Source organism: Littorina saxatilis, linkage group LG8 (genome assembly GCF_037325665.1).
Source record: "Littorina saxatilis isolate snail1 linkage group LG8, US_GU_Lsax_2.0, whole genome shotgun sequence".
Lineage (NCBI taxonomy): Eukaryota > Metazoa > Mollusca > Gastropoda > Littorinimorpha > Littorinidae > Littorina > Littorina saxatilis.
In genome coordinates this window covers 60,540,052-60,540,952 of record NC_090252.1, presented here as the reverse complement: position 1 = coordinate 60,540,952, position 901 = coordinate 60,540,052, and positions in this window count along the sequence as shown.

The following is a 901-nucleotide window of genomic DNA, read 5'->3' as shown; positions in this document are numbered from 1 at the left end:
CCCACGGACATAAACATGCTTCAAAATCACCGTGTCCCACAATATTACAACACTACTGAAACGTAAACACAAACAAAACAAACATTAGACAACGACATCTACTCAGCCACAGCAATTCGAAACAATAGTCCACCCGCCAAGTCAATGACAACGCTCACCGTAAAAAACCGCCGGGTGATGGAGTACTCGCGCCCGCCAGTACGTCTGCAACCGTACCGTTGACTCTCTCGGGTAGCACTGAACCAAAACCGTGCTAGTTCGCTGACGGGGTGCCAAAGTGTATTCGTACACCGCTGACCCGGACTATGTTAATTCTTCTCTTACTAAATAGCCTATAGATACGCTATAATATAATTTATGCATTACACTATATTATCTTACCAGGTGAAATGAACATTATTTAATTTGCACTACTGTGCCCAACAAATATTTACAAACTTTCGTTTTCTGCAGCTTGACCTGGTTTGTTCACCGCGCGTTACCGGGTGACTATAGCCCGTTCCACGATTCGAACACAAACTTGTAAATACGCGAGGTTACAGGCGTAAAGCATCTCACATCCCACACGCATACATTCTACAATAGTGTTTGGACTCCAATGCTTATGTTGTAAATAATCACAATTATTATATACACTCACACATATAACAATTACATCATCTCGTGCATCTACAAAAAGCCTGTTTAAGCTTCTTCTGCATCTCACCAACTTCGGGTTGTGACACACCTCCACCACCAGCTCGAACTAACGGTAACCACCAACAGTGAGCACACTATATATCAAGAGCAACCCGACTCATGAAGTCAGCATCCACGTTGTTCACTCCTTTGATGGTCTGCACTCGGAAAGAATAAGCTTGCAACTGCAGAGCCCATCTCGTCAACCTCCCGTTGTGTGGTC